The 27,759-nt window shown below is 51.6% G+C and overlaps 2 long non-coding RNA genes across 4 annotated transcripts; one reads left to right on the plus strand and one right to left on the minus strand.

Moving 5' to 3' along the window:
- Positions 1-674: 674 nt before the first annotated feature.
- LOC311581187 lies at positions 675-27,694 on the minus strand. 3 transcript variants are annotated; one of them, XR_014773686.1, is made up of 3 exons: positions 27,583-27,694; positions 26,866-27,120; positions 675-1,334 (listed from the first exon to the last, which is right to left on the minus strand). It is a non-coding gene; the product is annotated as an uncharacterized lncRNA (long non-coding RNA). The 3 variants fall into 3 exon arrangements; XR_014773687.1 differs by lacking the exon at positions 675-1,334 and adding an exon at positions 16,069-16,202; XR_014773688.1 differs by lacking the exon at positions 675-1,334 and adding an exon at positions 16,306-16,948.
- LOC311581188 lies at positions 4,338-12,890 on the plus strand. Its single transcript, XR_014773689.1, has 3 exons — positions 4,338-6,230; positions 12,354-12,647; positions 12,756-12,890. It is a non-coding gene; the product is annotated as an uncharacterized lncRNA (long non-coding RNA).
- Positions 27,695-27,759: the final 65 nt, after the last annotated feature.

Here is a 27,759-nt window from a genome sequence, read left to right on the forward strand (position 1 = left end):
GGCCAAGACGTCTCACGTGGCTTTTTATCCTGAGAGTTCATGAAACTCCATGCTTCCATCAGCTCCCACGCTCAGGGGCCCCAGAGCAGGATCTGGGGAGCCCCGAAGCTCTGACTGACTGTTGTCGGGGAGCCCAGGCAGGCCCCTCTTTATGCCCTGCAGCTCCACATTGCTAGGCAGAGGATTGTGCTGCCTGCTCAGTCAGGCCGTAGGGGACCCGGGAGGGAGCTTTGGTGACACAGCAGCTCTGCTTCCAAATTCAGCCTCAAGCCAACGGCCACATCAGTGTCTCATCTGTACACCGGGCTCGTCAGTGTGCTGCGGGTCAGGCAGCTGCCGCGGCTACCAAAAGGGATGCTTCCGCACATGCGCACATGCCGAAGCATTCCTAACTGTGAAGTGGGCAAAACCAGGCCACACACCATCTCCCTTCCTCCAGTTCTGCTCATAGGTCTGTGTGGCTCTCCATTTCTGTGTGTGTGGACAAGAAGGATTGAGGGTCCTGCCTACATTATATAAGTGTGTGTGTGTGTGTGTGTGTGTGTGTAACAGAGTATCACTCTGCAGCCCATATTGGCCTCAAACTTGCAACAGCCCTCTTGCCTCAGCCTCCTGAATTCTGAGATCACAGGTGAGAGCCCAGCGAAACAAACTGTTACGGAGAGACTTTGTGGGGGCCTTTTACTCCCCGTGAGTGAGCCTGGCTTCCTTTTTTTTTTTTTTTTAAATATTTTATTTAACTTCAATTTATGTATGTTGGTGTGAGAATGTCAGATCTTGGAGTTACAGACAGTTGTGAACTGCTATGTGGGTGCTGGGAATTGAACCCGGGTACTTTGGAAGAACAGGCAGTGCTCTTGACCACTGAGCCATCTCTCCAGCCCCTGAGCCTGGCTTCCTACTCCCTAGTTTGAGCACCATATCAAACCATTTCACCCCAACAATTTTTTTAGTGAATGGGAGAATAATTTATTTATCTAAATCCTCAGTGTATCTGAAATGCTGCCCAGCACTTGGGGTTGTGGGAAAGCAGCTGTTTTTCACCCAGGGCCCAGCACCTGGTAAATCCTCAAAGGTTGTTCACGACTGTAATTACCGTCAGCTCTTTAGGTGGGATGCCCCTTGTGTTTTCCATGAATAGGAGGGTGTGCTTCCTCTCAGGCCTGAACTGCTTTGTGGAAAGGTAATTATGAAACAAAGGTTCCTGGTGACAGCTGGGTCTTGGGAGGAGTCCTCCTGCTCTCACGGTCCAATCGAACTTTCTGCTGCGGTGGAAAATTTCTAATCCTCGCTGTTCAACACAACAGCCATGGGGCAGACTGGGCAATGAAGTCCTTGAGGGGCAGCAAGTAAAAAGGAGAACGAGATTTTTTTAAAGATGAGTTCATTTAAATGTAAATAGCTACACGTGGCTGTTGATTTGCTAAGGCGGGCCACATTCAGGACAGCGGCAGTGGCGCTAACGTGGCTGCAGCGAGTGTAGGCTGGGAGCAGGCTCAGGAGGTGAAGAGCTTGCTGTATAGCATGTCTGGATCCCCGAGACCCACGTGAAATGGGGCACACTGGTGCACGCCTGTAACTTCCACCCTGAGCAACGGGCACAGGCGATTCCCAGGGACTTGCTGGCTGGTCAGCCAATGTAGCAAAAACAGTTTCCACTTCAGAGTAAGACCATCTCTCTCTCTCTCTCTCTCTCTCTCTCTCTCTCTCTCTCTCTCTCTCTCTCTCTCTCTCTCTCTCTCTCTCACACACACACACACACACACACACACACACACACACACACACACACCCCTAAATGAGTAAACAAATACAAACTAGTAAATACACAGCTGTAGCTCTTACTTCACAGGCAGCTGGAGAGACTGAAAATCACACAAATGTTCTAGAGTAATCAATCACTACAGTCTACGCCCTAATGAGGCTAAGACTATGGTCCTATGTAGTAAAGAATTTGTTGGACATTTCTGGGAGATGGTGTGCCTGAAACCTGCGGTCCGGCCTCCAGGTTGGCAACTGACCCATGCCAGAGGCCCACAAAGTCACATCTGTTAAAGCTGGTGCTGCTCTCAGATGGTGGGTGAAGGCCAAACACGACACAGAAGTTCCCTTCGATGTTTCCTGTAGACATATTCCAAACCTTCCTCCAAACAGTACACAGTTAATGTAATATTCTTAGCTTTGGACTCAGCAACTCCTTATCTAGAAATGACACTTTCAGATACAGAAATACACAAAGATGCTAATTACAGTGGTACTTACATTAGCAGCCCCTTGGAAACAAGCCACAGATTCATTAAGGGGCGGGTCAAAGGAACTACACAATAAAACACGGGAAATAATTATAGTGCTTGGAGAGAAATGACTAAGAAATTACTAGATATAGATGTGATGGGATATTTTATAGCCATTAAAATCATATTTACATTATAATGGTGTTTTAAAAAAAGAGTTTCATATAGGAAAAGTCTCAAGTATTTAAAAAACATAGAGAGTGAATTGAAAGAAATGTGTCCTGTGGACCCTTTCAGCTCAGAAGAGTGGAACACTTCATCCTCTCATTGTGATGGCTAAAAGCTGTGATAATTTCTATATGAAACAGATGTGAGACTGGAAGGCAGGAGAGCCGGCCAGCCAGAGCCCTGCAGACTCACGGCTGGGCATGTTGGTGGTTTCCAGTTTTTATTTTTGCTTCATATACACCAAACACAGAGCTGAAAGAGCCGACAAACAATGCTACCGAAACTCCAACTTCTTTAGGCACAGGACCAGCAAGTTGGAGGCTGGCAAGACAAAACAGTCTTAGATGACGGTGCTCTGCTCTAGCCAAGCCCCACAGACCCATGCCACCCTCATGCAAAGAGCAGGAAAAAGGCAAGCGGGGCTCTTTGAATTCCAGTCTTGTGTGAAGACTGTCAGCAGCGGTGGTCACCCCACCCACCCACCCATGGCAAGCACTGCTCTCCCAAAGCAGCTAAAACAGGTGGTTTCAGTAAGAGCCAGAGGCTTATACGATAGCAGTGTTTGCTCTGTGTTAGGATATCACCCAGCAAGTGAGTTTCTTGGTCAGAGATAATGCTGGGTAAAATGGCAAACAGGTTTGCTCTCAAGTTCCTGCCTTGATGTCCCTCGGTGATAGACTGTGGCCTGGAATCACAAGCCACATAAAGCTGTTCTTCTCCAAAGTTGCTTTTGGTTGGGACATTGTATCACAGCAATGAAATGAGGCTAGAACAGGCGAGACTGAGGTGAGCAGGGTCAGATGCAGGGCTCGAGGTCCACTGCAGCTCTCTGGCTTTGCCTCTTGACTGGAGGCAGAGGGCACTGGGGAACGGTGCACCGGAAGCATCCAGCTCTGGTGTTCTTCAGGGACCACTCCGACTGCCATGTAGAAAGAAGGAGTTCCAGACGTTGGAAGGGGACCTACGAAAGGCTGGGTGTTTGCCTGGGTGCGCGGAGGGCACGGTGAGAAATGGTCAGCTCTGAACAGCCAGGGAAGAAGAAGGAGAATGTTCTGATGGGTCAGACATGCCACGTGAGCGTAAGTGACCCCTCTCTGCGAGGGCTTTTGCCAGGTTTGCATATGAAGGCTGACAGGGAAGTCATCCCCTAGAGGCCCACTTTGAGGTTTCGTAGCTCCGCCTCTTTGCTTCTAGAATGGACGCAACGTGACCAGTTGCACGTCGTGCTCCGTCCACCACGCCTTCCACACCATGGTGGTCTGTACAGTCAAAATGTGGGCAAAAATAAGCCCTTCCTCCCTTAAGTTGTTTCTTGTCAAATATACATGTCTGTGCAGTGCCCATGTTGTCAGATACTTTGAATGTCTGTGCACTGTGTGTGTGTGTGTGTGTGTGTGTGTGTGTGTGTGCAGTGCCCATGAAGGCCAGAAGAAGAAGTCAGATTCTCTGGAACTGGAGTTACAGGCAGGCGTGAGCTGCCAAAAGGGTGCTGGGAATAGAGCCAATGTCCTCTGTAAGAGAAGCCAGTGCTCTTAATCACCCAGCCATCTCTTTGGCCCTAAAAGATTACCTCTTAATTCTGTGTTGTTCTCAGAAGTGTAGTTCAGGAAATCTAACCAAGATCAGTATTCAAAGGAGATGTCATATTTACCAGCACTGCACCCCAACTCGCCTTTCCGTGCACCTCTAGAACCAGGCCCGGGTCACAGCAAGGTGAACTGTGCTTCCACATGGTTGTTACAAGACAGAAAACCACAGTGATGGAATTCCTTTCTTTTCACACAAAGTACTAAAATCCACACTCCGGGGTTACCTCCAGCCTGTCTTTAGCCACACTGATGAGCCTGCATAGCCTTGGGATGAACCTGTGGTGTGGCCTTCCCCCCTCTCCTCCCCCCCCCCCCCAGGAATACAGCATGAAAGCTTAACAGTCATGTTTAAGTTTCCCAGGAATCCGTTTGCTGTAGCAGCCCAACTGCCTTCCCGACTAATGCAGAAGCCATTCTAAAGCAAACCCACAAATGAAGCAGCCTCAAATCAACTGAGAAAGAAGCCTTAGGGCCAGCCAGAAACCTCCCCCAGGACACTTGCGCAGTCACTGCAGAGGAGGGCGGGACTGATTTTTGAAGACTTTGTCTTTTGTTGGCCACGCACTCATCTTGATCTACAGCAAGGGCGTGGAGGAGACACTTAACAACATTCCCCATTAAGGTTAATGGAGAATCCCCGATAATGTCTAAGGGCGGAAGGTGGTGTGATGAACCTGTACGGTTATTTCAGGAAGATTCCAGAAGATAAACAAGGCTCTTAGGGGACATGTTTATTGGTGAACAATTTATACAAGTATATGTCCCACCAGCCTGGGTGTACTTGCTAAGAATAAGGTGGGAAGCCATTAGGAAGCCTGACTCCAGCTGGCTGCACCCCCGGGGATGCTGTAAATAATCGCCCAATCACAATGAGCGTGCATTGGTGTGCTAGGTGAGCACTTCCAGCACACGCCTCCTTGTGCTCTGAGAAACGGGGTTCCCTGGCACCTGGAAGAAGCGGCAAGATTTCCCCGAGGACAATGCACTCAGCAGAAGCAAGCGACCGCGGCCTTGCGGCCTTTCTTTCTCTTGAGCTTTGTCCCGGGCATCACTGTCACTTCCTCAAGACTGCCACCGACATGTTCTGGAGGCGCCTGAGCCCACCTGGGTCACACTGATCCCCACCCGTGGTGGCCTGCCTTTTCTCCTTTGTTTCGGCTTCTCTTGCAGAGTAGACCCAAGAAGACCCAGGCACCTACATTGGAATGTCAACCCAATGTCACACACACACACACACACACACACACACACACACACACACACACACACACACCACACACACACACACACACACACACACACACACAACTAGCCTTTATTGCCAATCATTCTGCAAATACAGCCAACTGTTACCCATGAAGGAACTTGCCAGAATCAACACCAAGCTCACTGCCAACGACGGCCACCCCACTCATGACAGAACCACCACCCACGTGACCCACAGCCGGAATGGTATCAAATACGCCCCAATCCATCTCCGCTCATGCCTGTCCGCCCATCGCCTTCAGCACAAAGCTCAGAACTATTAACAGAGCTCACAGGCCCACAGCTCCCACGGCTGCCTCTCCTGGGCTCCCGTGTGCTTTCTAGTCCAGCCCACACTGTGTCCCACTGCTGTCCCTGAGCTGTTCCTTCTCCATGTTTGTCATCTTCCGGCCTAACCTACCTGTCTTCTGCCCTCTGGCTGTGCTGGACTGCAACCCTCTGAGGACTGTTATCTCTGTGCTCAGAGCTACAGGTGAAACAGCGTTTGCTCCATGTGAAGCGCTCCCCCTCATATGGTGGCAGGCATGTCCTGGGGGCACGTGAGCGCCTTCTTAAATCAATGAGTGTATGGGAAAACTGATTGGGTTATGGCTAAGGTAATGTCTCCCAAAGAAGAAGTAATTAACTGCCCCACCCCCAGGGGTGAGCATGCGTACATGCGTGTGTGAGTGAGTGTGTGCGTACATGTGGTGTATCTTTTAAGGCAAATGTTTAGTTAGTTACTTTTTGCATTGCTGTGAGAAATGCCAGACAAAAGCAACTGAAGGAAGGAAGGCTTGTCCTCAACTGGTCACAACCCGAGAAGACACACCCATTCCATCCTGCAGGTGAAGACATGGCGGGATTTTGAGGGCTGTGAGACGAGAGGGTGAGTCAGCTGGTCACGTCGCACCCACAATCAGGAGGTAGAGAGGTGAGTGTGGGCGCTTGGTGCGATTGATTCTTTATACTCTTTATTTAGTGTAGGACCTGAGCCCAGGCATGGTGCCACCCACATTCAGGGTGGATCGTCCCTCCTCAGTAACGTCTCTGGAAACAGCCCCACAGGCAGAGTTTAGAGGAGTGTCTCCAAGGTGATTCTAACTCTGGTCAAGTTGACAGAAGGAACCTATTGGGTGCAGGGTATGGGGCAGAGGTGGGGGGGGAGGGGATCAGTATCCACCCGTTGCTGAGCTGGCATCTTGGAGGAAGCGTGAAGTGAAAGCTGGTGCTGGCCTGCTGGTCACAGGACGGGAGTGTAACTCCACCCCTCCACTGTACAGCTGCCCAGCTCTCCGCATGAGGAGCAGGTGCCTCGCTTCCCGCTCCTGAAACAGGGCTGGCTTTACAGCGCGTTCAGAACATGTCTATAGTGGATAGGAAGTGTCAGGAGTTCAATGTGTCATTTCTGAATCGAGGTCTCAAGAAGCCCTGTGGACTTTTCTCACTTAAAACTTGGTCCATGTGCTGGGCTGAGGTGAGGTAGCTGGAAACAAGAGACCATGTAGAGCAAAGGCAGATGTGCCCAGACCTCAGACCTCAGAATTGAGAGTGCTCAGGGACCAGAGACAGGGCCAGCCCGCCGCTGACATGCGACTGACAGCAGATGGGGGCAGGAGCTTAGCCAAGAGCAGAAGGCCCACCAGCCAGGCCCACCCGAAATTGCCAATTCACAGTGGCATCAGCTGGACAGACAGAGGGACCCCAGGCTACGTGGCTTGGGGATGTTTGTTAGGCAGCAGCAGATAGCTAGTAACTAGTGCTGTCGCCTGACAAGGTTGGACTCGGACACGTGCACCCCTCCCCTTAAAGCAAACATAATTGTCATTTTAATTTTATCAGGGATACATTTCTGACCAGTGGTCCAAGGCACAGCTGACAAATCGGACTAGCCATCTCCATGCTCCGTCTGCAAGCACCAATTCCGGGGCCCCTCGAGTCTTTGGACATGAGCCATGCTACACAAGACCCACCTTGGCATCTGTCGTCTTTGGGGGTGTTCAATGCTGGGAAGGCAGACTGTGACAGATATAGCCTAACCCTGACACTGATCAGCTGTGCCCCAGATGTGTGTGTGTGCGTGTGCGTGCGCCTGTGTGTGTGTCTGTCGGGGTGCACTGCACATGTGTATGGAGGACAGAGAAATCTGAAGCACTGTTCCATCAGCCTCTGTCCACCTTTCTTTGGGGGACAGGGTCTCTTACTGGGACTCTCTGGCTAGGTCAGATGGGCCAAGGAGTCTCAGGTACCTGACCGTCTTTAGCTCCCTAGTTCTGGGACAACAAGCCCACCAAGACTGACTTTTCTGCATTGTTCCGCCTCACAGTGGCCTTTAGGATTGAATGCCGTTGTAGGGGGCCAGCTCCTGACAGGAAGAGAATGAGGAGATGACGGGATGTGAAGGCCTCAGCATAACCAAGGTGCTTACTGCAAGTGCCTGACTTCCCACACAGACGGGGGCTGCAGCTCCCAACTGAGGTGGCCTGTGAGTCATCTGAAGAGGCCAATGGCGAAGAAGCAGTGTCGCCTGGGCTTTGTCTCTGAAGACTTAGACCATAGCCCAGTTGAGCCAGCGCCAGATTCTTGGCAAAGCTGCTGTGCTGTGCTGTGCCGTGGTGTTTAGTGAATTTCTTCCTGTTTTTGAGCCCAGAAATGATTGTCTTGGCGGCCAGAGCATGTTTCCCTCCCAGAAGAACATTCCAGTAGAGAATGGCTTGCTCCTTTTCAATCAGTTCCCGCCCCAGTCTGCTCCTCACCCCCCACACGGCTCCAGTTCCCGCAGACCTGCAGATGAGCCCGGGGGCTGAGGAACGGCATCCACTCCAGGGTTGATGGAAGGCTAGGGCAACCATCCGGGACTCCCTGACTGTCGCAGGCACAGATCTGAGAGTGAGGCTGCTGTTTCTTTTCTTAGCTGCTCCCAGGGGGCCACAGTCCCCAGCACCAGCACCAGCCAATACTGGCTCAGAAGCTGCCTGTCTCCTCAGGGCTAGAGAAACTTTTAAAGGGGAACACATGAGCTTTGGGTCGTCTTCTCATTTTTCTCACCCCAAATGATACTCCATATTCCTCTGAGTCTTGCGTGGATGTATGTGTGCGCTCAAACACACAGATTGTGTCTCTCTGCTTGCATATGGGAAGAGAGAATACGTGTAAGCAAAATGGCATCATACTGATTAATTTCTTTTCATTTAATAGGCCGTAAATCTTCTCTGACCAGTAAATCCTTGTTAAAATGCCACAATCTAGGGCCAGAAAAGTGGCTAAGCGTGCCTGCTGTTCCTGCAAGGAGAAGCTGAGCTTGGGTCTTTGCACCTACATTAGACTCACAACAGCTCCAACTCCAGCCCCGCCAGTCTGATGGGCACTCCTGGCCTACTTGCGCACTGCACTCACACACACAGACACACACGCGGGCACTCACACACTTCTCAAAAGACTCTTACAAATAGAGACCCACGATCTAGATGTCAAGGCCAAGGCCAGCGCAAGTGGGGTGAGCACGTCATTTTTTTGAGATCTTGACTTTGAAGAGTGGCCTCTGCCAAGCACAACTGTCCCTGGAGGATCCGAGGTCATCTTCCTAAGCTGCACACTACTGTTGGCCACACCTCCACTCACACAACACCGCTTCTCAATGGAGACACTTTCGCCACTTTAGTTCAGAAAACTCCTCTGTTATTTGGGAATATTTTGTATGCCGCAGACACTTTGTGTCTTTGGCCCTTGTCAGCTCACGGCTGGAAACTGAGACTAAATCTACATGATTAAAAAGTAACTGGACTCGACCGGTGACCAGAATGAAGCATCCGCTGGTGACTGAGGCTAAGGGTGAGTGATCACAGTTCTGCATGGATGGGTTGGAATACAATGGGCTTGTGTGAGGCTGGCCCAGGCAGTCCCCGGGACTGGAGTGTGCACGCAGGTCTTCCCTCACCCCCAGGAGTGTGCTTGCTTAAATGGCCGATAAGTCTGATAAGAGGCCGAGAACCCAATAGTCATCCGCTCTGAGGCTGGGGGACTCCTAGAGAGCCGGTGGTCATCGACCAGAAAGTTGAAGAGGCTGGAGTCTGATGCCAGTCAAGCGTGGCACCCAGCAGCAAGGCCAACCAAGACACTCGCTGGGAAGAAGCAGAGGCAGTGGGGTGCTCTTACTGCCTTGCCCTTGGAGCTCTGTGTATTAGGGTCACCTGCTGAAGAGTCACTGGTCACTAATCAGGAAGGTCTTCCTTCTTAGTACTTCCTGAAGTATTTCACAGATCCACCCAGTCAAACTGACGATGAAAGTGGCTGTCACACTCCCCCAAGCTTTATTCCTCCTGTGCACAGAGGTGTGCATGGAGTCACTTTCCTGTAGGAGCCAGGCCTGGGCAACAGCTGGAAGCCAGGATGCAGAAGGGGACAGCCAGCCTTCTGGCTTCAGGCTTCTAGCATGGAAGACGCTTCAGCTCACCTCACTTCTGCCAAATGCTGTTTCTAGATGGATTTTTCAAGTGTCCTGAGCAGGAAATGTGTCCTGTGTGGAAAGCCAAGACTCTTGCTATTGTCATGTTGTTGTTTTTGGCCCTTTATGGGGTCGAGGCTCCTTGAGAGAGAGCTGCTGGCAATTCTTTTTGGGCAACTATATATCAACACATGATTTTCTCTGTGTTGTCTGCACACAAAACGCTTGAATCCAACAATCTAGAAGCCAGCAGCATCTACAGGAGGTGATGCTGCTCTTTCCTCTGAGTCCTCTACTACAACTCTGACCCTGGTCATCTTAACCCCATGGTTTGCCCCTGGGTATTTAAAATCAAAACTATTCTGAGCAGACGCGGCAAGGCATAGGCCAGAGAGTAATGCAGGTTATGGTACAGAATTAATCTAAACAGTACAATTTATAGGGTTGCTCTGTATTAGATCTGTGCTAGGCATTTTCATGGATAAACCCCACACTGATATAAATATCATTACCTCCTTCATTGTAAAGATATAAAACTAATGCTTGGAGACTTCGGTAGCTTGATAAGGAGTCCAAAGCTGCCTGGGCTGGAGAGATGTAAAGCGCTGGCCCACAACGTGATGGCCCGAGTTCGGGTCACCAGCACCCACATAAAAAGCTGGCACGCCAGTGGATGCCTACGAGCACAGCACTGAGGCAGCAGAGACACTGCATCATTGGGGCTGCTGCCCAGCGAGGCTGGCTGAGGTGGACCGGAGTCCTTGTCTCAAAAATCCAATAGGAAAGTGACTGAGGAGGACACCTGGCATTGACCTCTGGCCATGCCCGTTCACAGCCATAAGCACACGGACACTATACATCTGAGGTAAGAGTCAAACTGAGGTGGGCCCAGTGCACAGCCTGCCACTAACTGCAGCATCACAGAACTGGAGGAAGCTGCTCCCCTTCTCTCCCCCCCCCTGAGGTGTACAACCTCCTGCCTTCCAGGGTTTCCAATTGGGGTCACAGGTGGGAGAGAGCTCTGGCCTCAAGACAGAAGATCTGTACATGAGCAGTGAGACCTGCCCTGCCTTTCTTAAGTTTACTGGGATGTTTGAATGCTACGATGCTCATGACTAAGGTCTTGATAATTATAGGTTCTGATGGCTTTTATTATGGTCACATGCCCGTTCCTGCCTGCCTGTCTACAACATGAACACACACACACACACACACACACACACACACCACACACACACACACAACACACACACACACACACACACACACACACATACACACACACACACACACACAGTTTCATGTCAGATATATAAACTAGTCTTGGGACTAGGACTTCTGAACTGGAAGGGGCCCAAGAGACAATCATTATGAATGAAGAAACAGAAGATTGATAAAAGGTTTCTTGTCCTTCCCCACGAGTAGCAAGATGGCTTTGGGGCTTAAAACCCAACTCAAGGGTAGATGGGGCGTGAGGGGCCATGACATTTCAGAGCATGATTGGAAAGCCTGAGTGGAGAGACCAACGTAGTTTGGACATGGAGAGAGCAGACTGGAGCCAACAGGAGGGATGGCAGGAAGGGAAGGTTCCAGAAGGAGGCTGGCAGCAGGGTCAGCACCCAGAGAGCTTCAGCAGCAGAGACAGATGATGCTGTTTCCTCTTTGGAAGGCCACCATTTCCTCCTCCTGGTCTAGTGTTCCATGGCTTCCGACCTGGGGGCAACCGGGCCTTGCAGTGCTTGAGGAAGATGGCCTAAGAGCGTGCGTTTGACATCCTTAAATGAGGAGGTGGTCCAGTGGGGACATCCTCAAATGAGGAGGTGGTCCAGTGGGGACACTGCTTTAAGTTCAGCAGTTTGGGTGAAATAGATCAAGGTAAGATTTTGTCCTCAGCCAGGCACAGTGGTGCACGCCTTTAATCCTTGCACTCAGGAAGGCAGAGGCAGGTGGATCTCTGTGAGTTTCAGGCCAGCCTGGTCTACAAAGCAAGTCCAGGTCAGCCAAGGTTACACAGAGAAACCTTGTCTCAAAAAAACCAAACCAAACCAAACCAAACAAAACAAAAAAAAAGATTTTGTCCTCCTGGGTGCCTGAGACCTGATGGCTAAGGAGATGCCCTCGTAGGTAAAGTGACGCCTGTGCAAGCATGAGGCGTTGAGCCCTCTTAAAAGACGGTATATAGCCCCATGGCTAGGGGAGAGAAGATAGGTTCTGGGGCTCGCTGGCCAGCTAGCCTAGCCAATCAGTGAACTCCTAGTTCAGGGAGAGACCTTGTCTCAAAAATAAAATAAGATCAAAAGAGAAAAAAAAAAAAGATAGAGAGCAATAGAAAAGCCATTAGTATTAACTTCTGGTCTCTATAAGCATGCATGGGTAAGTACACTTAAAAATGTGTGACACACACACACACACACACACACACACACACACACACAGGAGAGAGAGAGAAAGAGAGAGAGAGAGAGAGAGAGAGAGAGAGAGAGAGAGAGAGAGAGACTTGAGTAAATTTCTATCTGAATTTCCCCATGATGTTGTCAGACTCCTCACCCGTCTGCTCTCCCCTGGAGGCCTAGTTGACCCCTCCCTCACTCATTTTTTCTGATCTTCCTGCAGATGCCTGGCCCCAATCCACACAAGATGAGAGGGTCGTGGTGGAGAGTCTAAGTTCACAGCTGAGAAAACAACTTGGAGCAGCGAATGCCCTGTGTCCAGATGGGGACTGGAGGTCATCTGTGTCACCTGCCTTTATGGAAGGGAGCATATTATTATGTTAATTACAGTGTACTGGCTTTACTGGAGCTGAAAATAGACTTGTGTGGCTTCTGGGGACAGCCACCAGCATTCTTTTGGCTTCTTCTCCCATGTGATTTTTGGGGCAATCTTTGCTTTGATTTAAAATGCTGAAAGGCTACCAAAAGCTGTGCTGTCTTGAGCATCTCGGGGAGGACAGTTTACTGGGTCACCACTATAGTCATCTCTGTCATGTCCATGGTGCTGTGCAACAGAAGAGGTAAGAGAAGAGGCAGCTCTTACCCTGGACCTTTATCCCAGCATTCAACACGTCTGTTACCGAGGAGCTATCCACCACAGCCCGCATGGATGGGCCCCTGAAGAGCTTTTCCCTGGAGGAGACTTTGGGAAAGGCTCCTGCTGACTCGGCAAGGAGGAGAGAGGAAATGGAGTGTTCTGAGCTCCTGCCTTGAGCTCCTCTGAGGCAGACTTTTGCTGATCACAGCAGAGGCTATGGAATGGGAGGTTCTGGATGAGGAAGGACACGTGAGCCGGAATCTGGTGCACATCTGTCCAGCCCCAGGCAGGAAGGGAGGACGTCTGCAGTGTGCCCTCACTGCTAGGGCACAGCATCCTGGGAGAGGGAGGGCGGAGGCGGGACAGAAAGGACAAGGCACACCTTGTGATGGCTGTCCTCCAGCAGGTCCCCGTGTGCTTACCTCCATGAACTCTAATGCCTTTGGTGACAAGGTGGTGTGTCAGTGTGGTCAGCAGGGAGCAGGGCTGTTGAGGTGGACATGTATGTCTGTGGGTCTAAGGCAAAGGGACTGGAGTAGCCTCTCCCCCACCCCAGCTGGCCTAGGTCCCAGTGCGACATGACAAGAAGGGCACGGCTAGGGTCACGTGACTGGTGGGTGGTGGCACCCCTGCATCAGGCCATGACTGGTGGGCGGTGGCACCCCTGCATCAGGCCATGACTGGTGGGTGGTGGCACCCCTGCATCAGGCCATGACTGGTGGGTGGTGGCACCCCTGTATCAGGCCAAGCTATAGCTTAACTCCGGTCACTATGGCGGAACCAAAGCTTCAGGGCAAAACAGGTAGGGCTGGTCACGTTGGTTCTGGCGATAAGCACCCTCTTCCTCTCGGCGGAGGAGAGATTAGAGCGTGCCTGGAGGGGGCACAAGCTGGCTTCACGAAAGGACTGGTTTTCTAGAGATAGATAAGAAAGGAACAGGCCACCGAGGGCAAGATGGCTTCTGTTAACACTGCAGTGGCCTAACAGACAACATGACCAGGAAAACCACCACTCCCAGAGCCTAGAAGGCAAAAACCGTGTGAGTAGGTGGCCTGGGGATGGAGGAGTAGAGCTTGGAGAGCTTAAAAAAAAGGGGGGGCATGCAAACATACCAAATCCCAGAGAACACCATGTTGGGCCCTTTAGACTGCTCAGCCAGCTGGGCGGTGGTGGTGCCCGCCTTTAATCCCAGCACTTGGGAGGCAGAGGCAGGCAGACTGTTGTGAGTTTGAGGCCAACTTGGTCTACAAAGTGAGTCCAGGACAGCCAGGGCTACACAGAGAAACCCTGTTTCGAAAAACCACAAAAAACAAAACAAAACAAAACAACCAAACCTGCTCAGCCTGTAAGGCACTTGCTGCCAAGCCCAGTGACCTGAGTTCAGTTTCTGGTTCCCACGTGGTAGAAGGAGAGAGAACTGACTCCCACACGCAGAGAGACATGCATACACATAAAACATGTATGTGACGCTATGCTGAGGACTAAAGTCGTTGGCATTTATTTGTTTGCTTCTCTAAGACTGAGTCTCGCACTGTGTCTCTGGTTGGCCTAGAACCTACCATGAATCCCAGGCTGGCCCTGAAATCAGCATCCTTTGGTCTCGTCTGTCCTCCTGGGTTCTGGTTGCAGGCATGAGCCACTGTGCCGGCTTGCCATCCGCAGTCTTGAATGCTGCTGATGGGGTGTGGCTTGGCACAGTCAGACTTGGAGCTGTTAGCATCTCCTGACGACAGGCATGTGCGTCCAAGACTCCACGTGCTCCCTGTCTCCTTCTCTATTTCTGTCTGTGTCTGTATCATTCCAACAGAAATATCAACATATGTTCACTGAAAGATATTTCTAGATTTTTCATAGCGTCCCTATTCACAGCAGCAAGAACTGGATGTTTTCCAAGAGCCCAGCACTGATGAGATGGGGAACTGTGGGGACATTTAGACCATGATGCGCACTCAGCAGGACTGGACCTCTATCAAGTACCTGCAGCTTTGCAGTGAGTCTCACTTGATGCCAGCAAAAGGAACCAGACACAGAAGAACGCACTGTACATGGCTGAATTAATAGAGAATAAATCAACTCAAAGGCCAGGCAAGGCAGTCATGGCTGGTGGAGACAAAGGCATGAACATGAAGGGAGCTTCCAGGGCCCTGTGGGTGCCTCAGCCGGGATCCGTGGCATGAGCAATCTTCCATGCAGAGGTGTGCTGGTTAATTTGGGTTGTCAGCTTGATTGGATCTGCACAGACACGCAGCTAGGTGGGTCTGTTAGAGTATTTCCAGGAAGAATTGGTTGACGAGGGAAGACCTTGCCCCTGGAAGCCAATCCCTTCTGGAAGCTCAGATAGAAGGAGGCAGAGGGAAAACCAGGCCTGCTTTGCCTGCTCACCTTCACTCTCTGCTGGTGAGTGCATCAACTCTGCTGCATCAGCAGCATCCACCTCTCTCTCACATCAGACTCCAGCTGGCTTGTCGATGACACAGACTGAAGCCTGGCCGCCCCCCAGGGGTCCTCAGGCTGCTAGCACCAGCTCAGGACGGGACATGCAGCCCCGTGGACAGGGCAGCTACTGCCTCTCATCCTTCTGTGTGCAGACACACACTGTTGGGACTATCCAGACTGCCTTACATAATTCAATCTAATAATTTGAGCAGGGTAGCATTTACCCCGTTGGAGACTTTACCCTGCTCGGGAGAACCCTGGCCGACAGTGCAGTGACACGTCAATGAGTTAAAACAAGGAAGCTTCGTGTTTCCTCCACTCATGATTCATCTCCTCCTCTGAGTAAATATTGAAGAATATTGACTTGAAGTTGTGACAAGTTCCCCTTCCTGGAATCTTCCTGTGTGTTTTCCCCCGGTTCTTGTCCTGCTCTCATTTACGAGGTAGCACAGGGACCCAGCCCGGCTGCTCCTTGTGCTTGATGTTTCTCTCCCTGAGCGTCCAGAAGGTTCGTTTCTCCCTTGGTGCTATAGGTTGGAAAGGAGCGTGTTTGCAAACATTGCTTTGGCCGCTGTCACACAAGCCCAGGCACCTCCTGTTTCCTCCTCCCCTCCCTCCCCTCCCCTCCCCCTCTCTTCCCTCCCCTCCCTCCCCTCCCCTCTCCTTCTCTTCCCTCCCCTCTCCCTCTCTTCCCTCCCCTCCCCCTCCCTCCCCTCCCCTCTCCCTCTCTTCCCTCCCCTCTCCCTCTCTTCCCTCCCCTCTCCCTCTCTTCCCTCCCCTCTCCCTCCCTCCCCTCCCCTCCCCCTCTCTTCCCTCCCCTCCCTCCCCTCCCCTCTCCTTCTCTTCCCTCCCCTTCTCTCCCTTGGGCTCTCAGGGGCAGTCTGGAGATGCTCTCAGGCTCCCACGATGCTCTGGTGTTCATTTGAGACTCTGATTTGTTCAAGGTTGCAGATCTGACTTTAAAATGTGATAAGCTTCTTTTGACTTCAGTTTTCCCATCTCAATAAAAAAGGAAAAATGATCATATCTCACTAAAAAGAAACTCAGTGAAATCGCCCAGCACAAATAGGTGCTTACTGCATGCCTGTCTCCCAACACACAATAAATGCTATTTATTTATTTATTCTTACTTTATGTCACGAGTGTGTTGCCTACATGTATGTATGTGTACCATGTGCATGTCCGGTGCCCATGGAGCCAGAAGTGGGAGTCAGAAGCCCTGGAATTAGTTACAGGTGGTTGGAAGCTACAATGTGAGTTCTGGGAATAAATCCTGGGCTTTCTGGCAGAGCAGCCAGCGCTGTAAACCGCTGAGCTGCCTCTCCATCTCCACAACACATGCTCAGTTCATCCGTCCCGCCCCGTGGTCCCTGTGTTTATGGCACGCTCTCTAACGCTGGCTGGGCAGAGACAGCACTAAATTCCTAATTTAAAATTCCATACAATCTGTAGCTGTTGGTGGTTTTGTTTTCCATGGCCAGTTCTTGATGACAGTAGCTGCTGCCATCGTGTAGAGTCAGGAGGAGGAAGTGACAAGTCTCTGTGGACACGAGATCCATGGGAGGAGACACACAGAACCAGAGCTAACAGTCTTAGCCTGAGCCGATGGTAGAAACCAGACTCCGTCTTGCCAACTAATCAGTCAACTGGGAATGGAGGGTTCCAGACGAGCATGGCCACAGACAACACCCGGCCTCTCCCATCAGACATCTCTTCCAACTTCAGAGTTAATGACCATGCGTGTGCTGACCAGGGAAAAGAACAAAGTGCTGACACCTGGGGACTTCCTTGTGCGCTTCTGCTTTCCCTTCAGCGCAGGGTCTCACTAAGTAGCCCAGGCTAACCTGGAACTAAGGGTCCACCTGCTGGAGTGACAGGCATGCACTGCACAGCCACTTCAACAGGACACCTCTGCTCCTCCTCCTCCTTCCACCTCTCCCCCTCCTCCTCTTCCTCCTCCTCCTCTTCCTCCTCTCCCTCCTCCTTCCACCTCTCCCTCCTCCTCTCCCTCCTCCTTCTCCTTCTTCCTCGGCTTCCTCCTTCTGCAGTGCTGGATGCTTCACCATAGGTGATCAGAGCTTTTTTATGGAGCAGATGCACAGGGCAGTAACTATTTTTTCCAGTTCAGAGCTTACTCTCTTCACTTTGGAGAGCCCCCCCCCCCCACTTCTAATGGCAACTGTTGTCCCAACTCAGATACTGAAGATGTCCCCTGGATGACAAAATGTGAAAGGAAACACGGGGGGAGGGGGGAAGAGGGAGGTGGGCGAATGCAAAATAAATCAATTCCTGTCTCCTAATATCCAAAGAGTTATTCAGACCTCGGATTCCCTTTTCCTGAGCAGAATAGTCTCCAGTTTAACTCTGGACAGGGCAGAGGGAGGAGTGCAGTCCCTTCTGGCCACTGGCTTCTAGAAGGGTTAGAATTTTGATCTTTTTTGGTTACATGAAAAAGTGCTATCCTTAGCTCCTATACTATCTTTTGGGGAGAGGCATAAAGAGCCTGGAATTTTCTCTACACATTAACAGAGACTCTGCTCTCAAGGAGTTGACCAGGAAGACCAGAGCGGCTGTGGAAATGGTTGGGAAAATAAGGCAGTTGAGCAGATGAGTCCCTGTGAAGAATGTTGGAGAAATAGAAAAACCAAGACTTAGGGCAGAGAGAAACCCACGGCAAAGACAAGGAATGGAACATTTTGTTTTATAACCTTATTGGCTGTTTGTGAGGCCAGGGTCAGGCAGCAGGATGGACGGAGAGTGGCCCCACTGCTGGGCCCTCCAGGCTGTCTCCTTCGCAGGTGGTCTCAACAGTTAGCTGCTTGGGATTTCCTGAGCTTCCAGCTCACTTTGTAGCCCAGGCTGGCTTCAAACCCACTCTCCTCGGCCTCTGGCTGTCCAGCGCTGGCCTTGCACATGGACACTACCCAGTCTCCCCCACCTCTGCTTGCCGAGCGTTGGCCTTGTACATGGACGCTGGTTTCATTCTAAATGGAGTCTGTGGGTTTGGTTATGCAGCATCATCAAGTGGACGCGTCATTAATGGGGATGTGACTCACCAGGGCGTAGCTTGGTGCTCAGTGCCCCAAGCTCAAGTGCACTCCTCAAGGAGTCAGCATGAACCGGGTGTTTTCATTCGGTCTTCCTGGCCCCAGGAGCCTCTGGACAGAGGGCAGCTGCACCACTCAGTGTCCAGTATTGATCTTGTTTATGACTGAAACACTCAGCAAGGAAGGGGTTGGCTGCTTTGACACTGACTGATTGCTTCTTTATGCTCTATGACAGGTGTGGCCCAGAGACCTCTTCTCCAAGGCTGGGAGAATTACTGCTGCAGTTAACAACGCAGTCACTCTCGCTCCTAACATCTTTCCCTATCCACCAACCCCATTCCCCACCCCCATCACCCTGCCCCAGGCCTCAGGCCGGTGGATCACCAGGGTCAGAGTCAGCTTGCACGGGATGCAGTTTACGATGTTGCGATGGCCATCTCATTACCGTCTTTACAAACTAGGTACGATTCCACTCTGCAGATGAATAAGCTGAAGCTTGCGTAACCTGACATGTGATAGACACGAGCCCACCTGCTCCCATGCTGTCTCTGACATTTCTAACTCATTCCTACAAGAGAGATCAGAGGGAAGATGTAGTTTTTGGTTCCTTTAAAAAAAACACAGCTACAAAAATGTGGGATTATGTTTTTGTTTTAATCCCAGGTGGGGGATAAGAGGCAGCTACGCAGCAGGTGACTGTGATCTGCCTCGTGCTCTGACATGGGCATGTTTTTGCCAGCTTGCAAGTATGCGACATTTAGAATTCTGGGAGTTTTTTAGAGGATATATAAATGCTAGAGCCCCAAGAGGGGGTTTGCTGCTGCTGGCTGGTTGGTGGCTGGATGCTGTTTGTTGAGGTTTGTCAGGTGGTTGTGCACAGAGAGACGAGAAGAAGAACTTGCATTATCCTGACAGAACGTGACATCCCTAATTAGCAGGAAGCAGTCTAACGCTGATGACAACCCCTTTCCGCTCTATCCTTCTCTTTCCCCTACCTGGTGTTGGGGGTTTGGGCAGGTGGGATACGGGTGGGAGAGAGAAAAAGCAGCCAGCAGAGTAGCAAACACCGCTACAGAGAAGGGTGGGCAGAGGGGGTCGGGAGTAGAATTGTTGCAAACACGGATCGATGGAGACGCTGGGACTCGTGCATTGGGGCGGCAGAGACACAATGAAGGGGGGGCTGGTGAAGAAAGGGACAGTTTATCTACAACTGCTTGAAACAAAAGCCCTAGACACTGACAGGAGACCCCCCACACAACACTTCTGCCCGCCCCTTCCATGCACACGCTGCAGGGTGCTGGGAGTGGGTTGTTGGTGGCTTCTTTCTCTAGTTTTACGTGCTCTCCTTAGAAATGGCAGAGCTGGACCCGGGTCTGGAGATAGCACACGGCCAGGGAGCCTTGGAAAATGAGAGGAATAATCTGACCTGCTAGAGCGAAAGATCCTGGCCTCCTCTTCTGGGAAACTTAGTTCTATCACACACACGTGTGGCCTCTCTTGAGGGCTATGGGAACACTGGGTACCACTCTGAGTCACTAAGGATAGTGAGCATCCCAAGCTGGCTTTCGGGGAGCATCCACTCACACTGGACATAGGCTGCCAGCTCACCTTGTCACTCAGTCAGAGCCAAACCACAGCCATGGATTACTCTGCTTAAAGGTGGAATGGCCATATTACCACGTGTGACTCCCAGGCTCACCACAGTCCCCATCAGAACCCCAAAGACACTTTTCCTCAATGTTAAGTAAAATCCTAAAATTCACGTGAAACTACAAAAGACCCCAGATGCCACAAGAATCCTACATAAAAAGAATACTGTCAGGCATGGCTGGGCCTCTCTCAGGTTGCCCTGCAGAGCCACAGTGACGACGAGGCAGTTTGGTATCAGCACCGCAAGAGACACCTAGATGGATGGAGTGGGACACAAGGCCCAGATCTAAACCATGGAGGATGGCCACCTGGCTTTTGACGAAGACGCCTCCTTTGCTGGTTTTGTCAGTTTGACACAAATAGAGTCACCTGGGAAGAGGAGCCTCAGTTAAGAAATGGCCTCCATCAGACTGGCCAGTGTCTGGTGAGTTCCCTCCTTGGCGTCTTTTGATGATGGACCGTAGGACAAACAAACCCTTTCCCCGCCACTAGCTGTTTTCGGTCAGTGTTTTATCTCAGAAATGACAGCGTATTCAACAAATGGCGCTGGGGACACTTGATGCCCACGTGCGTAAGGATGAAGGCAGAGCCCCGACTCTTGCCCTGTACACAGAACAAACACATCAAGATACAAGCGCTGGCAAGGACTTTCTGAGAAGGAACCAAGAGCTCAAAAAATAACAGCAGGAATTCATCAAGAGGTTCACATGAAATGACAAAGCTCGCACGTGGCCCAAGAGCAAGTGAGCGGGAGGGAATCTTTGCAAGCTTCATATCCAACAGAAGAGTAACACCCAGATTGTGCAAAGAACTGAAAAAAAACTAAACGCCAAACATCACAATGATAAAAAAGACAATGATTCACAAAAGATGAAACACAAATGGCCAATAAACATATGAAAATATCCTAACATCCTTAGCAATGAGAGAAATACAGTTTAAAACCACATTAAGACTCGATCAGAATGGCTACCATAAAGAAAGCCACACCAACAAATGCCAGGGAAGGCACAGTCTGGAAGAAGGGAACCCCTGAGCAGGCCGTGGTGACGTACACCTTTAGTCCCAGCACTCGGGAGGCAGAGGCAGGTGGATCGCTGTGAGTTTGAGGCCAGCCTGGTCTACAAAGTGAATCCACGACAGACAAGGCTACACAGAGAGATCCTGTCTTGAAAAACTAGAAAGAAAGAAAAACCCAACAAACTCCCTAGCAAATAGGGGAACCCTTACCCACTGCAGTAGGCTGAGGGGAACTGGGAAGAGGGTGTAACAACGTCATCCGCTTAATCTCAGTTCCAGGGAGAGAACACTCTGACGGAACCTGTGGGGCAGGGGCGGGGCGGGCGTTACCTGGCTTACAGTTCACAGTCCACCCTCAAGGGCATCCAGGAGCTGAAGCAGAGGCCACGGAGAAATGCGGCTCAGTAGCTTGTGCTGCACGGCTTGCTCAGCTTGCGTCCTCTTCTGTTTGTTTTGTTTTTCATGACAGGCTGTCCTGGAACTCTGTAGATCCTCCTGCCTCAGTCTCCCGAGTGCTGGGATAAAGGCGTGCGCCACCAGCACCTGGCTCAGGCTGCCCAGGGATGGAGCTGCCCACAGTAGGCTGGGCCTTCCCATCAACAAAATGGCTTCCCCCCAGGCCAGTCCCACGAAGGTCATCCATCCACTGAGGCCCTTCTTCCCAGGTGATTTCCTCTTTTGTGGAGTTGACAAAAAGAAAACCAACAAAACTGAACCGTGTGTCTCTCCTTCAGCAATCCAGCAGCTGCTGGGCCAAACATAGTCCACAGAGCCAGAGAATCGAGGGACAGACCTACACGGATTCAGACAAATTAGTCAGAACTCCAAGTTCTTCCCTGTGTGGGAGGGCAGAACTTCTGCAGAGGATGGCATTCCAAGCCTCTCGATGGATGACTAGGTAGACCTCAGGACTCAGCTTGGGTCTGTCTGTACAGGTGGCATTTGTGTGTTGGCGACGGAGGCTGCGTAGGGACAAGGAGCAGGGCTGACGGGTGGGCAGGAGAAACCAGGGGCATATTTAATGCCCTTCATGTTATTTTCTATCATCTTCTCTCTCCTTCTCCTTTCCCTCTGACCATCCATCCTTCCTTCCTTCTGTCTGTCTGTCTGTGTGTGTACATGCCACAGTGCATGTGGGGAGGTCAGAGGACAGCCTCAGGGGTCAGTTCTTCTTTCCCACCTCAACATGGGGCCTCCTGCTCATTCACTGTGTCTGGCAGGCTAGCTAGCTGCGAGCTTCCTGGGGCTCTCCTACCTCAGGTCCCCTCCCCACCTCATCGTGGGAACACTAGGATTTAAGACAGGAATCTGGCTTTACATCAGTTCATCCGTTCTGCAGATTTGAACTTAGTTGCTCACATTTCCATAGTAGGGCAGCGTATCCACGGGGTCATCTCCCTAGCTTTCATCCATGTTTTGGAGGCTCTATGGAGATGTGGTTTCCCATCTGTGTCCTCAAAGCGCCGCTGCAGCGTGGTGACTGGGCTGAGGAACCATGTCTGGGAGAAGCAAACAAGAAGCTGTGAGAGCTTCCTGAGTCACAGCGTGCACTGGCCTCATACTGGAAAGTCCAGGTTTGCCGGAGGCTCCACGGAACACTCACAGGTAGAGGCTTGTGAGCTGCAGGCTGTGGCTCACCTGCATGGCAACGTAGCCGATGGCAATGTAGCCGTGTCTGCTTCGGCTCTGACGCCACAGCATGAGAACCCAACACCAGCTGACTGATGCAGGAAAGGGCCCGAGGGAAAGGATGTGGGAGGCTGAGGTGGGAGGCTGAGGTGGGAGGCTGAGGTGGGAGGCCGAGGTGGGAGGCCGAGGTGGGAGGCCGAGGTGGGAGGCTGAGGTGGGAGGCTGAGGTGGGAGGCTGAGGAGGGAGGCTGAGGTGGGAGGCTGAGGCATCCAGGAGCAACTCCCAGAGTCACATGTCCAAGGGCCTGAAGAAACTTCTACTGCTTGGATGAACCTTGGCCATCACTGCCACAGTCATGGCCACCACCTCTGCAATCTGAACTTGAATCTGAAGTGGTTGAGGCAATGGGGGTGGGGGGGTGGGGGTGGGGCTCCATTAGTTCTGTGTCTGTATCTGAGCCTCAGCCAGCATGGTGAGAGGTGGTAGGTTCAACGCCAGCCAGTGCCCAGGTTGCAAAGGTTACTGTTAATTGGATTCTGCCATTTCAGAGGTCTCCAATAGGAAGAGGCCCCCAAACAACGACAGTGTATAAGATATAGACCCTGAGCTGGAGAGGGAGGCCACTGGTTAAGAGCACTGGCTGCTCTTCCAGAGGACTTGGGTCCAGTACCCAGTGCTGATGTGTTTGGTTTACAGCCAACTGCAATTCCAGGTGCAGGGTGTCTGACACCCTCTTCTGGCCTCTGAGAGCACGTAGTACACATGTGGTTCACAGACATACATTTAGGCAAAACACCCATATATGGAAAAATGTAAATATATTGAGACATAACTTGCTCTTAAAAATAAGATTAAATAAGGCCGGGTGACGGTGGCGCACACCTTTAATCCCAGAGGCAGGTGGATCACTGTGAGTTCGAGGCCAACCTAGTCTCCAAAGTGAGTCCAGGACAGCCAAGGCTACACAGAGAAACCCTGTCTTGAAAAACAAACAAACAAAAAATAAGATAAATAAAACACAGAACTTGGGAAAGATGGTCAGAGTGGCCAGCGCTTAGCACAGAGGCCTCAGCTGAGGACAGAGCTGTGATCCTGCCTATGGTGAGACTACAGAACGGTGTCTCTCTGCAACCCTGAGCACACAGCCCTGCACTCGGCCTCTCCGATGAGGTGACTACATTACAGGCCCACCCACACCCCAGCCCAGGGGAGGCAGGCAGGGATCTGAGCACTGGCAGCCGGACTTCTGAGATCATGGTGAGGAGACGATGGGTGAGGAAATGCAGGTTAACCTCAAGAGTCAGTCAGCCTGACAGGATGTCCAGCTGCCTGAAGACACAGCTCCGGGCACGCCTGTGAGCGGGTTTCTAGAGTGGGCTAACTGAGGTGGAGGACACTCCCTGAGCGTGAGTGGCACCATCCTGTGAGCTAAGGTCCTGGACTGACTAGAGAAGCCAGCATTCGCCCTCTGCTTGCTGACGGTGGACGACACGTGACCTGCACCTCCGCCCGCTGACGGCGGATGCTACCTGACCTGCTGCCACCTTACAATTCTGCTGCCACAACTTCCCTCCACGGAGGACCGCTCCTCATCTGTGAACCCAAGCAACCCTGCCTTCCTTAAGTTTTGTCAGGCAGTTTGTCCCAGCAACAAATAGAGGAACTAAGGCTGCCATATATTTTTAAAACTTAGAGTATTGTCATCAGATCTCCACGGCCTCACTGTATACAGACAACTGAGATCACAAAGACTGGCAACATGACCCTTGAGAACTCCATGGCAAGACGTTTCTGGAAGTCTCCAAGAACAGCTCATACAAGCACATGAGTCAGACCAAGCTACTGGAGGCCATCACACTGTCACCTTGCTCTGACAATCAATGGCAGGCATGCTACAGGAGCCGCTGGCCATGGCGGGCAGCTCCATGTTGGATGCTCTGGTTTGTGGGCAGTCTCCTGTAGTCAGGCTTGACCAGACTGAAGATGCCCCGCCTCCTAGCTGAGTCATTTGTGGCATACAGTCTCTGCCAACCAGGCCTGAGACCTTCCAGGATGGACTGGCCTGTTGTCACCCAGGAAAGGCCTTCAAACTCAGGATCGCTCAGCTCAGTCTAGCTAAAAGGAGCCCTACTGTGTGCTCTGTGAGCAGAGGTTTGCTCACTTGGCTACATGTCATGAGAGGAAAGCAACAAGGCTGCTTGTGCCCCCAGGAACATCTGGTGCATTGGGAAGCTATAGACATGTCTGCCTTGGGGCTGCACAGACCATCCGTGTAAGGACGTTAGCTGCCCTTCAGGAGGGCCAGGGACAGAACCAGCCGGCTGCGACCTCCTCCTCCACCTACTATATCTTACAGAAATGTTATTTCCTCCCTTCCTCCCTTCCCCCACCTTCCCCCCCTTTCTCTTTCTTGTGTATGTGTGTGTGTGTGTGTGTGGTGCGTGCACATGCATTTGTGTGGGTGCATGTGCATTTATGTGTGTGGGTGCATGTGTATTTATGTGTGTGCGCATGTGTACTTGTGTGTGTGCGCACACGTGCATTTGTGTGTGTGCATGTGTACTGTGTGTATGCACATGCATTTGTGTGTGGGCACATGTGCATTTGTGTGTGGGGGTGCCTGTGCACTTGTATGTATATGCTCACATGCATTTGTATGTGTGGGTGCACGCACACAGAGGCTAAAGAAGGGCATTGGAAGCTTTCTTCTTTCCTCCCCTTGCTCCCCTGAGATGTGGCCATGTCCAGTTTCTTAAGTGGGTACTGGGGACCCAAACCCCAGTCCTCACAAATGTGCAGCAGGCACTCTTCCTGTTAAGTCATCTCCCCAGTCCAGGAAGCTTTAAAACTTTAATTGGCTTGTATTATTTTCCTTCCATCCCAACTTCAGGTTCAGTGACTCATCTGGCCAACACTGAAGGGTCACCAATGGCCAGTTAGCTAGGTGTGGGGGGGTTCTCTGACTGGTCTGGGTCTCCCTGGGGCAAAGCTTTGGTTGCAGCATGCTATTTGTAAAGTGATCCCAGGAAGAAGCAGCCAGGGAGCAGGAAGGAAGAATGCAGAGGGAGAAATAGTGACTCAGGGTCAGCACTGTGATGGTGTCTCCTCAGGGTGCACTCTGGGCCAGCACTGCTGATGGTGTCCCCTCAGGGTGCACTGTGGGTCAGCACTGCTGACAGTGTCCCCTCAGGGTGCACTGTGGGTCAGCACTGTGACTGTGTCCCCTCAGGGTGCACTGTGGGTCAGCACTGCTGACAGTGTCCCCTCAGGGTGCACTGTGGGTCAGCACTGCTGACAGTGTCCCCTCAGGGTGCACTGTGGGTCAGCACTGTGACTGTGTCCCCTCAGGGTGCACTGTGGGTCAGCACTGTGATAATGTCCCCTCCATGATGGGCACATACAGATGATTCCAGCACTGCAGAAGGCGGGAACCTTTACCCACAGCTCGGTAACCTTGGAGTAAGTTGGCCCTGGAGGTTTCTGTGGAGACGGGGAGGAGGCGCAGTAGCCTTCACAGGCCTCAACTGGAGTCTCCAAGGCAGAGAGGAACAAGCCAAGCAAAAGACTCACTGCCTAAGGAGGAGGCCCCCATCACAGGCTGACTGAAGTCAAGCGTGGGCCAAAATCCATAGCACAGTACTGCACTCCTTCATGTGGCTGTTAATAGTCAGGTGGAGTCCTTTGTGTTGGATGCCTGGCACTCTAACAGCCCTGAAAGGGCTCTGCTGATATTGTTTGTGTGACTTTTGTGCTGTGTGCAACACTGTTCTGGAGCTGTGGGCACACTCTCTGGGGGCTTTTGTTCAGTTTGTCAACTGTGCCATGCTTTTCAGAACTCGGGCAAGTGACACCATGCAAGTCTTTTTGCCTGGAGTACCACCCACCTGCCCACCCCTCCCCGTGCAGACTTGAGGGACTGTCAGGTAAACAGGACCTCATCCTGAGTTGTTCCATTATGGAGACCTGCCTGGCCACACCCTGCTCTGCCAGGTCCCCCGAAAGGATGTGGAAACTCAGGCTTAGTGCTAAACGTGGACTAAGCGAGCCTCACTTGTCTGCTGTGGGAGACACAGGTGACGCGGGTCACTTGGCTATGCAGGAAGATGCTTCTCCTGGATACCCACTCAGCAGAGCGGCGGTGGGGGTGGGGGACCGCTTTTCCAGACCGCCCTTAGCTGAGCTGATGACCAAATCCGCTCACATTGAGAACGGGTATGAATGTGCCTTTCGCGGGCGCCTCTGCCGGCCAGCCCAGCCCAGTCTGTACTTATCCATCTAACCTCCCAAACCTGCTCCCGTGCATAAGCCCTCTTACCTTGCATTCCCAGGTTGGGTCTCCTGACCTCAGACCTGTGCCTAAGATGCAGCAGTCGACTTAGATCTTTGGGAGCTGCATTGTGTCCGTCCTCCTTGAGGGCTGTTTCAGCTGATGCCTGGCTCCTAGGCTTCACAAGAGTTTCCATTTCTATGACGTCACAGCCAGTCTTGGGATTTAGGGATTCAGGATAGTGGTTTTCAACCTGTGGGTCCCAATCATTTTGGGGTCCAATGACCCTTTCACGGGGGTCACCTAAGACCATGGAAAAACACAGATATGTATATTATGATTCATAACAGTAGTATAAAGTAACCATGATTTTATGGTTAGGGGTCACGAGGAACTGTATTAAAAGGCCACAGAATTACTCTTATAAAAGGGAGATGGTGGGGGCTCGCCCAAGGTGAGGGCTAGCATTCACGCTTTCTAAATGTTAATATATTAGTGGGAAACTGTGTCTTGGTAGGGTTACAATCTTTTATTCATGATCTCAAGACTCAACACCTCTGCAATGATTAATATTGATGTCCATCTGAGAGGATCTGGAGTCGGAGAAGAGCCGACCCTGGGCGTAGGTACAAGGGAGTTCTCGGTGGGTCAGGCTAGCGGACCGTAAATGTGGTGGCACCGTTGGTTCCGCCTGCTGGCATCCTCGTTTCCTTTCTATTGCGGCGATAAACTCTCCAGTTAAGAAATAGGGGCGAAAGGGCTTACCTTGGCCTACAGTTCCAGAGGATGCAGAGGGAAGCGAGACAACAGGGACAGGGTGCAAGGCAGCGGGGAGCAGGAGGCTGGCTTAGCACACGTTCATCGGCATACAGGAAGCCGGAAGTGGCGAGAGTCCACACAGTGACGTACTTCCTCCAGTAAGGCTCCACCTCCTAGCGGTTC

This window comes from Acomys minous (assembly GCF_964271855.1).
Source record: "Acomys minous genome assembly, chromosome: 13".
NCBI lineage: Eukaryota > Metazoa > Chordata > Mammalia > Rodentia > Muridae > Acomys > Acomys minous.